Here is an 11,840-nt window from a genome sequence, read left to right on the forward strand (position 1 = left end):
GGCATCACTTCTGAGCCTGCGCCTTAAGGCACCGAGCAGTGCTCCTCCATACCTCCACTTTCCTGTGAACTGCAACCACACAGATGAGGGTGATACCCTAAGTGATGTCAACGCCACAAAATGGACAGAACCCTGAATGGCCATGTCGGGCAGAGCAGCCTGTCACCTTGAACTCTTCGTGAAAGGACACTTACTTGAGAAAGAGTAAACATCTGCATTCTTTAAGTCACTCTGTCACAGCAGCTTAGCTTGTACTTTAATTAACACAAGGCCATGAAGTCCACCACCTTCAGGTCACAGATGAGGGGACTGAGTGCCGGGGTGACCCCCCCCCCAATCGCTACTCATCTGCAGAACCAGCCTAGAGACAGCCTCTCACCTCAGAGTCCCGTGCTCTGTCCACCTCACGTGGGCGTCATGTTTGCTCCTTGGAGACAGGCCCATGTCATCTCAGGTCTTTGCAGTTACCCACTCAGCGCTTAGTACCCAGGGCCCAGGTGCCGCTGAGAATAGTGCCTACATCTGGGTCCAGTCACAAGGTAGAAACCATGCAGTAAGTCACGCAGGGAAGTTTAAGCAGGAGTCAGTAACTATACCAGGACTGGGGAACAGGCTGGTAAGAAGTAAAGAGAACACTAAAGAACGTATGATAGGTATATAAGGAGCGGCCATGACCCTCAAGGGCAGGGAAGTGCCCCCCAGTGCTGAGATCCAAATCTCCCTGGGGAAGGTGTGGCTGTGGTTAATGAACGGCAGAGAAGTGGCGGCACTGCCGGAAACGCTCTTCGTGGAGGGACAGCTCAGTGGACGCACTCTGCCGTCAAGCCAGTGAGGGGCTTATGGGGGACTCGGCCGGCCACACAAAGAGCAGTGAACAGGCAATAGCCAAGGACATTTAGGACACATTTATGTAAACACAATGATCAACTTTTGCTCATCTTTCAAACTTTTTTAAACTAATGTGTGATTCATCTAAAAATACAACTCAAAAATACATGTCCGTTTTTAACATAGATCCATAAGAAACATAAAATCCAGGCTCAAGTTCAATGGTGTCTGTTCATTTACAATTTGGGAGAAACTTTGGTCAGAAACTGCCGCATAACACATCATCACAAACTTAGCGGCTCAAAACAATCCACATTCCTTATCTCAAAGTTTCTGTGGGTTGGGCACGCAAGGTGAGTCCTCTGCTCTCGTGGCAGAGGCGCATCATCGAGTTGTGGGCCGAGGCTGCGGTCTCATCTGACGCTCAGGATTCACTTCCAAATCATCCAGGTTGTGGGCAGAATTCAGTTCCTTGCTCTCATAAAGCTGAGGTTCCTATTTCTTTGCTAGCTTCAGCTGGAGGTGACTGTCAATACCCAGAGGCCACCCACATGTCCTCGACACCTGGCCCTCTCACAATGACAGCAAAGTTCTTCAAAGCCAGCAGAAAAATCCCTCTCTGATCTGCCACGGCTGGGTCTTATATAATGTCACACAATGCACAGTGTAGCTCTCCCATTATTCTCACAGATCTACCTGCACTCAAGGACAGAATGTTACACAGGGTGGATACAGCAGGGGGCAGAATCTTGGAAGTCGTCTCAGAATTCTTTTTTTAAAATTTATTGGAGTTACATTGGTTAATGAAATTATGTAACTTTAAGGCGTACGGTACTATAATACATCATTTGTATATTGTATTGTGTGTTTACCACCCCAAGTCATGTGTCTTTCCAGCCTAACTGATCCCCCCTTTACCCTCTCCTGCCTCCTCCCACCCTCATTTCCCTCTGGTAATTACCATACTATTGTCTATGAGGTATTTTGTTTTGTTTTGTTTTGTTTTGCTTAATTTCTTTATCTTTTTCACCCAGTCCCCTACCCCTGCCCCTCTGACAGCTATGAGTCTGTTTCTAGTCTGTTGGTTGGTTTATTTTGTTCATAAAATTCCACGTATTAGTGAAATCGTATGGTACTTGTCTTTCTCTGACTGGCTTATTTCATTTAGCATCATATTCTCTGTGTCCACCCATGCTGTTGCGAAAGGTAAGATTTCCTTTCTTAAGGCTGAGTAGTGTTCCATTGTGTAAGTGTACCATAGCTTTTTCATCTCAGATTCCTGCCTGCCCCCAAAACTCAGAAGGTTTGTGAAAACTGGGGACTTTATTGAAAGCAAATCTATCTTATTCCTATTCTAGAAATCTCTCTGATCTTTTAAATGAGCCGAGATTCCCTTACTGCACTTCAACTTCCACCATTTTTCAAGCCCTCCCTCCTCACTTCTGGAATCCGTAAAGGGCTTTCATCTTTAAGATACACAGAAAACCAAGCCTAGATCTTGTTTCAGATCAAACCAGAGCTCTACTCCATTTTTCATGCCCCTTTGTACTCTGGGAAATAAGATGTATTTGTCTCCAAGGTGGCTTAAAATAGCAACAATCTATTCTCTCACAATTCTGGAGACCAGAAGTTCAAAATCAGGGTGTCGGCCAGGCCATGCTTCCTCTAAAGGCTCTAATTGAGGATCCATCCTTGCCTCTTCCAGCTCCTGGTGGTGGCCAGCAGTTCCCTTGGTTTGTGGCAGCATCGCTTCACTCCCTGCCTCCATCTTTATATGGCCTTTTCCTCTGTGTTCGTGTCTATGTCTCAAATCTCCCTTTGCCTTTCTCTCATAAAGACACCAGCCTTAGGACTTAGGGCCCACCATAAATCCAAGGTGATATTATATCAAGATTCTTAATTACACCTACAAAGGCCCTTTCTCCAAACAAAGCCACATTCATAGGTTCCAGGATGAAGACTTGGACTTATCTTTTGAAGGGTCACTTACATGGGTGAAAGTATAAATGTAGAAGTCCAGTTATATCGTTGCAAAGACCAGATGTTTTCCTTGACCTTGAAAACACACGGCAGGAGCCTTGACTGCTGAGTATTACTAATTTGAGAGCCTAGCGGAGGTGGTGCTGCCTTTAGGACCAGGGTCCTACCCCCAGGGCCCTGCTGCTCAGCCTCTCCCATGCACTCATCCCCACCCCAGCGTAGCGAGGGCGCTCCACACTGGGGCACCTGGCAGAGGGGAGCTCAGGTGCACACAGGTGGCCTCTGCAGCCAGCTGCACAGTGTTGGACCAGTTATTTAACTTCCCTCTTCCTCACTTGTCACATGTACAGTATGAGGTCAATAACAGTAACACGCACTTTATGGGGTTACTATGAAGATGAGTTGAGTTAATGTACACAGCATAGGCAGAATTCTAAGACAGCCCCCAAATTCCCACCCCACTGGTGAACATGCCTGCATAACCCCCTCTCCCTGAGAGTGTGGCATGTATAGGTTGCACTAGATGAAATTTCCTTTGGGAGATGAAAAATGTAGTCTATCAGTAACTTATGTGTTTAACAGAATGTAAGTTATCATGTAATCGTTAGTTACTATTATCAGATATATCTCTAGATCCACATCCTGATGGCTCCTCAGCCACAGGAAAGGAAACAAACCTCTCTTCCTCCCAGCTCCAGACTGGGCTGACAAGCTCAGGAAAGTCTCCGATTGACTGAGTGTGGGTCATGTGCCAACCACCTTTGACAGAGCACTGCGGCCAGGAGGGGGACACTATGATTGGTCTAGCTTAGATCACACGCATGCCTCTATTGGATGGATGGATTGAATATATAATAAATGCACACGGTAAATATTAAACAGTAGATAAAATTACACAATGGAAAGTAGGCCACTTCTCAAAAGTTTCTACCAGTTTCTTTTGTGTGCATAACATTCCAGAAATGCCTGTAACTTACACACATGTAAGCATGCATATAAATATATAGAGATACAGATATGAATTTCCCCACTTGTTTTCATACAGATGATTGCGTGCTGAATATTTTCTACGTCTTTGTTCCGAGCACTCCTCTCCTTGCTCCAGCCTGCTCCAGGCCTGAAGCAGCCGACCTCTGTGTCATGAGGATTCCTTCCCCGTGGCTTCTGGTTGTGCTTTGCCAACAGGAGGCCCTGGCAGAAGCTCAGAGGGTGGGAGGCAAATGAGAGGAGCTGGTATTTATTCCCCCACCTGCCTACATGTGGGGTTCTGGAGGGTGTCTACCCTTCTACCAAATCCATATCTCCTGCCATGTCTCTGAGCCCCAGTGAGAGCTCCCCACTACCCATTCTGGCCCGGAGTCACAAAGCCCCCACACAGCTGGCTCAGATTCCTGCACCCTCTCTCATGGGCTCCCCTTGGCCCTTCCCACACTTAGGTAAAGAGTTTTCTATGAAACCTGCCTCTCAGACTCTGTACGAGTGGCCCACACAGGTGGCCCACTATACACTTTTCACTTGAAAATCAAGAAACAAATTCTCCCTAACATCCTTTCCCCAAGAACCACATCCCTCTTTACTCTTTTATTCTCGTAGAGGCTCCCCAGGCTCTGAAGTCCAACTGCCAGTGTTCAGTCACAGCCCAACCACTTTCCACCTGAGCAACTTCAGGCAAGGCACTGTGTCTTCACGGGTAAAAGGCAGGTAATGATAGGAGCCTGTGTGCTGTTGGTGTGAGATCGGAATAAGATGTAAGGCCCCACCAAGGGCTCAGGCTTAACAGGTGTTGGATGAATGCATTTTTATCTGAGCTGGAATGTCATTCCAACCCAAATGTCCCTGAGCCCCACTGAACTGTGTTTGCTGGGGCACTTTGTGCCTGCTGTCTGGCCACCTTAGTCATGTCTCTGGCAACTCCACGGCAGGTTAAGGTTGAGCATGGGGTTCAGGTCTGGGGTGCGAACTGACTAGAACGTGTACTCAGAAGGAAGCCATCCTCTATCCCAGGCCAGCTGGCTCCATCTCAGCACAGGGAAGTAGGGGACCCCTGATCTATGTTAGTGGGGTCACATACCAAGAGCCCCTGAGGCTTCTGGAAAAACCCAACCATTCCAAGAAAGATTGCCCATTAACACATCAACACCAGTTCAGTTTACTTTGTGTGTTGGGTCTTCTGACCTCATGGAAAGCCAGCAGTTGGAAAATGGGGCAGATACTGGAAATATTGTTTGATGTGGAGAGAGTCCAGAGGGACGGAAGTGTGAGGTTAGCGGGGCGGGCCTGAGCTCTGGGCCAGGAAGGGGACCCAAGATGCCCCTGCCCTCTTAGTTCTGATTTAGTCCCCTGGAAAAGGGGATTAATTATACTTCCATAGCCCACATCTTGGGCCTCTGGTGAAAATCCCCTTTGATAACAATGGAGAACAAATTCTGCAAAGTAACAGAGTTAGGATTTTCCTTAGGGAGTGTCCGAATGCCTTTCTTTCTTTCTTTCTTTCTTTTTTTATTGTCACTCAGTTACAGTTGTCCCCATTCCCCCCCTCCCCGCTTGCTCTCCCCTGCCCCATCCAACCCCTGCTCCCAAACACACTCCCCACCCCACTGTCCTTGTCCGTGGCGCAGAGCTTCAGGCCTACCGAGTGCTTCAGGGGCCTATGAAAATGCTTAAGGCTTGAGAAAAAAAAAAAACACCAGAGGCTGCAAATTATGGAAACAGCAAAATCAGAATCAATGATTAATTCAAACGTTTATTCTTTGTTCATTGTTAAATTGAGTATGCATAAAAATGTCGCTGCATTTAAAAACCATTTGTAAAGCTAGATCTTCTTGCAGCGCGAGAATTCACAAGTATGCCAGAGATTGCCAGGAAGTAACAGCTAATAGTAAACAAAATGAACGACGTACAGCCAGCTTATCTCCTGTATGAAATAATCAGCCCAGCCCCGCCTTGGGAACCCCCGTCAAGCCAGGTAATTACCTGATCCCAGTATCACCTGTGTTTCTGCTCTTTCTTCTCCTTACACCTCATGAACGCCAAGCAAAACAAAGCAACCACTTTCTTTAAAGGTGAAAAACACAGAAGCTGACAAACAAGAGTTAGGTTGAAAGCCAAATAATTCACTGGTTGCTGCTGCAAGGACCAGGACTTTGGACATATACCTCAGTGGGGCAGACAATTCCTACAGTCATAGGCCAAAGTCGCCATTGGCTGATTCGCATCTTATGGCTTTTGCAATCCTGTTTTCCTCTAAATCACTCCCCTGGATCAGAGAAAACAGATTATCTTCCAAACTCATACCTCACAAATGCTAATGATTTTTTTTTTTAATGCTCAGTCTCCATCATTGTCAAAGTCTGTTTTTCAAGGCATGTTAATTTGAAAAGTTTTATCTTTCAAGGTGCTGAATCCATATGGTCTATCCTCTTCCCCCAGTGAGTGCAGAACAGAGCTTGGTCCCCCAAACCCGAGCCCCTGCCTGTCCCGTCAGGTCCCCCATCGGGTCCTCATGGACCCCACCTCCGTCTCCCAGCAGCAAAGAAGTGTTTTTGCTGGTCTCCCTTTCAAGTTCCTTTGTTCAAACATTCCAGTCACTTGAATGGTTTGTGTTCTCCAGCACTCTGATTAGCTAATAATACTTGCAACAAAGCTTGTGGTTATTATTTAAACCATTTGAGTGAGCTTCCCAAAGACAGTTAAGAATTCGATTGAAAGCCAAATTTCCTATGGCTATTTGTAAAAGAAATAACTGGGTCTGAAGGAGAATAAAGATGATTCAACTATGTCCCAGGAAGAGTCCAACTCAGCATGAGGAGGGAAATGCGTTCTCTTTAATGAGAGGAGGCCCTCTGCCCGAATATTAAACATCTCATTGATGAAGGGTAAACTGACCAGTTTGGGCACAGAGCCACAGAGGACCTTAATTAGGTGGTAGAACAAGATACTACAGGCTCCCTGACACAAATGGGTCAGAAAAGCGCCTCCCCCGTTATGCTTGGTTAATTACAAAACTGGTTCATATTTCACCACCACAGAGCCCAGCCTCAGTGGGCACCAGGGACCCCAGTGGTGCCAGTCAACAGAAAGGCTCAGCCTTCGGGGCTGGAGCTAAGCTGAGAGGGACCCAGAGGCAGATTCCACACTGTGCTGTGGGAGGGACCGCAGGCACAGAGCCCCAAGATCTCAGTGTGGGGTCAGACCTGAGGGGCTGCCTCCATATCCCTGGCAGGTGTCAATCAAGCGTAAATGAATCAGGAGGCTTTTCTAAACTCAAAAAATGACCGTTTCTCTTTCTGCCATCTTTTCGTGCCACCAAACTGGCACGTGTGAATGTCCTGGCTAATGCTCTCAATAGCAACAACAATGCCAAAAAGAGAGCCAAATGCCAGGTTTTTGTCAGGCTGTGCTCCAAAGTCCCCGTCTGTTTCTAACTGTGATGATGAGGCATGGTCACATTGGTGAACTTGAAATTACTGATGTCCACAGAGCTGGAAAAATTGTTGTAGACCTCACAGATGGATTAAACAAGCATGGAGTAATCAGCCCCAGATTTGAAGTGCAACCTGAAGAGCTAGAAAAATGGCAGAACAATCTGCTTCCGTCCCCTCAGTTTGGTTTCATTGCACGGACAACCTCAGCAGGCATCATGGAAGCAAGACAAAAACATTCAGGAGGGGAAATCCTCAGATTCTTTTTTGAGGGATGTAATACTTATGTGCAAATAGAATGCCTCTGTGGACAAAAAAAATGACCATTTTATTCAAGGGCCTTAGGATTTGCAAATCAAAAATGCTACCAGGTAACACCCACAGTGGTCTGAAGAAAAAAGCTGAAGGTTCTTAGAGTAAAAAGCACATTATTTAGAACAACTTGTCCTGCATGCTTAGGTCCTGGGTTGGCTGGAGATAGGGATCGTCCAGATGCCAGGAGGTCTGGGCACATGAACACTCTTTCGTAAGCCCTTCAGAGGGTAATCTAGAGGAATTTATATATCTCTATTGCATTGCTGCACGGATGAAAAGTTCAGATTTTTAAGTTCTCAGGCTAAAGTAAAATAAAATCATTTCCTCCTGCCTTGGCCCATTCGGTCTGAACCAGTTTTTCCGGCTTGACTACACAGACTCCATTTTAAGTCAGCTTAGCTCCACTGACTCCATCTTGTTTTCTTCACTGGACCAGCCAGTGGGCCCCCATTAAGGGGACAGGATTGGGGCGGACAGCCACCTCTAACTCTGCTGATCCAGCGTTGACTCTAATAACATTCTGGAAACTTCGCTTGGATCCAGCTGTGGAGTTGTGTGTTCTTCCTCTGAAAAAGAATTTGCATTTTGGCCCCACCCTGACCCCACCCCACAGAGATGACCTACTGTGTTCAGGCGGCACCAGCTAAACAGAGGCCAGTTCATGTTTCTGTGTCAAGTTCTTTTTGAATTTTAGGGCCCTCACAGGACTTTAAATCAGACCAAAACAATTTGGGGGACTCCAATTTTTTTAAGCGAATTCCATTTCCAGTTCCATGGCCGTCACTCTTAAGAAAGATCTGCCTTTTGAGACCAGGGACCAATACCAGAGCCTGTTCGCCAAGAGGGCCTGGTTTACTCACACCGTAGAGTATATTCATTCTTCACTCTATACTCCTGCACAGACACTTGCACAGCCTCTCCGACTATCAAACTCCCCACCAGGGTGGTGCATTTGTTACAATTGATGAGCCTACATTGACATATCATTATCAACCAGAGTTCATAGTTTACTTAGAGTTCATCTTAGTATTTTTCATTCTATGGGTTCATACAACGGTATAATGACATGTACCCACCATTATAGTATTATACAGAGTATTTTTTTACTGCCCTAAAACCTCTGTGATCTGCCTGTTCATCCCTACCCCCTCCCCGCAACCACTCATTTTTTTACTGTCACCACAGTTTGCCTTTTCCAGAATGTTAGGTAGTTATGTAGTAGGAATCAAACTGCATGTGGCCTTTTCAGATTGGCTTCTTTCACTGAGTAATGTGCATTTAAGTTTCCTTCATATCTTTCCTGCTTGATAGTGCATTTACTTTTAGAGCTGAATCACATTCCATTGTCTGGATGGACCACAGTTTATTTATCCATCACCCACTTCATTTTCTTTCATTACCGAAACACTGTATGATTTTTTGATAGAAGGAGATGGTGCTCTGACTTATGTTTTTTGAAGTTCAAATGCTCACATTAGCAAGTTTATTTACAACAATGTTCATCTATTCTCATCTAATAAAAACCCATCCAAATATATCTTCTTGACCTAAGCCAGTTTGGCCATTCAGCAATTTGATGAGATTCTTTGGGTGAATGTGAGTGGCCTCTAGTTACAAGAGGATGAGAGGGTCTGTGTTCCTCCCTTATAACCTCCCTGAAACGTCATTAAAATGAAAGCAAGTCTCATCCTGATTTCATGCCAAGTGAACCAGGACAAGAGGAGGCTCCTGGCTCCTGGGGAGTGATTACACTTTCCTCCCTGAAGCAGAGTCTGTTAAAGACTCATGGACCACTCTAGAGAGTATATCTTGAGATGGAAATGGAGAAAATGGAGTAAGCCAGGATGGCAAGGCATGTGCTTGCTGGTTGCAGGGCAGTCAAAGGGATCCCCAAAGAGCAGGGCCCATGGAAGTTCATTCAACTTGACCCCAAGTCTTTTTGACATGAACCTTGATTCTAGTGTGACACAATGTTCGGGGCCTCATCTGATACATTCCCGACCCCAGATGCCGAGTCAGTCCTGCATCAAGGAGTCCCTGGCTCCTTTCCATGGAGAAGGGCACTTAGGGCCCACAATCTGGCTATTCAATGTGCTCCCTCAAAGACTGGATGGGTCGCTGTTCCTGCACTTTTCATGGGACAGAGACCATGATTTCATGCAGATACTCGCAGTCACAAACCAGGACTATTGGATTTTGATTTAACCTTATCTAATTTACTTTGTATCTTCATTTTTCCATGCCAAAAATCCAGGGTAATGAACCAAAATAGTTACTCATATTTTCTGTTGCAATCAATAAGGATGACTGAAAGAAATTTGGGATTTTTAACTTTTTTGTAACTTTTTTTCCTGAACATTCCACCAGGAATATTCAAATTACTGTGCTTTAAAGTCACTTGGAATAGTTCCTGTGGAGACGCCACCAACTGGATACACAGTTAAGTTCACTGGTTTCATTTTACTTTCAATTTTCAGTGACTTCTTTTAAATGTGATTTTGTTTATGATCATGTAAAATATTTACAGGATTCCCACCTCAAATCAACATAAAGGTATGTTCAGAGAAGTCCAGCATCAAGCTCTGACTCCTGTGTCCCACGCCTCCCTCCTCCTACACGATAACTCTTCTTATTTTGTGGTTTAGCTTTCCATTGTCCTATTTATCTACCTGTTTATATTTAGGTATTTAGGAAGGTTTGTATTGTATTTTTGCTGTAATGATTACCATATGTATCTTTATGTAATATCTTTAGTCTTTTCTTTCTTGGCTGCTTTATGATCAAAAATGAAATTTCCCCTACATCTGATGTAAACATTGCTTTAACAGATTCTTTTCATATAGCCATTGCATCCTCTGAATTTTTGACAGATGTACCTACATGGTCAGAGCATACATCCATTATGCACTATAGCATAACCCTTATAACCATCAACATGGTCTTAGTTCTACAGTAAACAATGTTCTGTGCTCCCTACTGGCTCTTATGTCAATCTCTTCCACATTTCTGGCTGCCTGGCTCTCTTTCTGTAGCACATTCCCCAGGAAGGGTTTGTTAGGACATATTCCCCAAGGACTTGCTTGTTCAAACGAGCTTCTTTGTGGCCTTTATGCCTCAGAGCTCTTTGCCAGCTAGTTCCACATTCGTCTTTGGCAACTGTCCAGCACTAGAGGGACAGGCAAGGGGAGACGGGCAGAACGCACGTCCTTTTCAGCTTTAGGCTTCACCTTTTGTTCACCCAGGGAACCCAGCAGACTGAGAGCTCCAGGACATCTCTGCACTGCAGAGTCCAGGTCCGGCCTTGGAGTTGGGGAGCTCTCCCAAGTCCTTGGTTCCTTCGCTGTCCCTCCTGAGCGGAAGCTGTTAAGTCATTATATTAAATTTTCCCTTTTCTGTCTCCTGATAGGCCGGGGTATCTTCATAAAGTGAAAACGCCTCATGCGCCCCATGCCACGTGTTCCCCTGAGGTGGCTGATTTTCTGGCTTAAATGAACACGGAGCCCTTTCCGTGCCTTCCGTCAGGCCTGCGGCCAGTGGACGGGAGCAGCTGGGCACCCTGTGGTTTTTCTGCAGCATTTCCCTCCCCCCCCCGCCCCCCGGCCCTGGCACATCCATTCACTGTCTGATTTACAGCTGCACTTACATCAACTTGGGGGTTTCTTTCCTTCTGATCCTCATGTATGACACCTCACAGTTAGGAGGAAAATACTTAAAATCTTTGGGACAGTCAAGTTTTTAGAAGGTTTAAAGCAATTTAAAAATTGTAAAAGCTTTTGAAAACTCTATAAGCTATTTATAAATGATAAATAATCTCTATGTGTTGCCTATTTACTGGGAGGGTGACCAAAAGTCCAGGCAAATGAGCATCTCAAATAAGGCAGTTAAGTATCCAGATGAAAATATTCTTTATACATCTCAGTGCAAAAAACAACTCTTATAGCTAACAGGAAACCATTTTTCCTAACTTTGGGTTTTTACAAGTCTTGGAACACCGATGGCATTGATCATGGTGGCCAACCTGCAGAGAAGCAACAAACCTAACCATTCACGAGCTCCCAGAAAAATGATCCAAGATGCATGTATTTCCTTACATTCAGCACTCTGCTGGTCCTTATGCTGTGTAGAGGCTGTATCTAAGGGACACAAGGAAGGGATCTTGGATGCTTACTCCTGTTCAATGGACCGACAGCTTGTCCAGTTTGCTTCGTAGCCATGGCTGCCCTTCAAGCAAGCGCGAGTTCCTAGGCCCCCCATTCCCAGAGAAGACCCTGATTCAGCCGAAGACGCTCTTCCTGG

At 45.5% G+C, this 11,840-nt stretch overlaps 1 pseudogene; it reads left to right on the forward strand.

Moving 5' to 3' along the window:
• Positions 1-670: 670 nt before the first annotated feature.
• LOC129074720 (40S ribosomal protein S15a-like) lies at positions 671-7,552 on the forward strand (annotated as a pseudogene).
• Positions 7,553-11,840: the final 4,288 nt, after the last annotated feature.

The sequence above is a fragment of the Pteronotus mesoamericanus genome, unplaced genomic scaffold (genome assembly GCF_021234165.1).
Source record: "Pteronotus mesoamericanus isolate MK-2021 breed Mesoamerican mustached bat unplaced genomic scaffold, CSHL_Meso_final contig_50, whole genome shotgun sequence".
NCBI lineage: Eukaryota > Metazoa > Chordata > Mammalia > Chiroptera > Mormoopidae > Pteronotus > Pteronotus mesoamericanus.